Source organism: Seriola lalandi, unplaced genomic scaffold (genome assembly GCF_002814215.2).
Source record: "Seriola lalandi dorsalis isolate HSWRI2012SDOR001 ecotype SW California unplaced genomic scaffold, Sedor1 jcf7180001992187, whole genome shotgun sequence".
Taxonomy (NCBI): Eukaryota; Metazoa; Chordata; class Actinopteri; order Carangiformes; family Carangidae; genus Seriola; species Seriola lalandi.
Window position 1 is genome coordinate 1 of NW_019462853.1, and position 567 is coordinate 567.

General features: G+C 53.6%; 1 non-coding gene across 1 annotated transcript; it reads left to right on the plus strand.

Annotated features, from left to right (window-relative positions):
- The first annotated feature begins 49 nt into the window (after positions 1-49).
- trnat-ugu (transfer RNA threonine (anticodon UGU)) lies at positions 50-122 on the plus strand. Its single transcript has one exon. It is a non-coding gene; the product is annotated as a tRNA-Thr (tRNA).
- Positions 123-567: the final 445 nt, after the last annotated feature.

Here is a 567-nt window from a genome sequence, read left to right on the forward strand (position 1 = left end):
CCGCTGTCAACATTTGAAAGGTCAAAGATTCACCTGCATGAACAGGTGAGGCCTCATAGCTCAGTGGTTAGAGCACTGGTCTTGTAAACCAGGGGTCGCGAGTTCAATTCTCGCTGGGGCCTGGGTTCTTTTTATAGCGTGGACGACCTGGGGGGGGGTGAAAGGTGACACCGCACCAACACACACCGCCCCTCGCTGGCGTGACTGAGACAGAGTGAGGCTGACTGAAGGGCGGCAGACAACCAGCCTCTCTCTGTACGAGCTGCTGCCTCGCTCTCTCCTCCCTTCATCTGCAGCCGCTCTTCATTAAAGTCACTGTCAGCTGCCGCCCTCACGGCCTCTGGACGAACAACACCGACACCAGCACATGTGAAACTGGACCATCCAGCCACAGACACACAGAGAAAACTAACTCATCTGTTGATGTGAGAGATTCAGCACCAAACACCAGCTCACAAGCAGCTCCTGTCTGAGCAGGTAACTGCAGGTCACAGGTCACTTTAACCTCAGCTGTTCCTCTTGTTCCACTCAGAAATCTGGTTTCAGACATTGAGCTTCTCTCTCTTA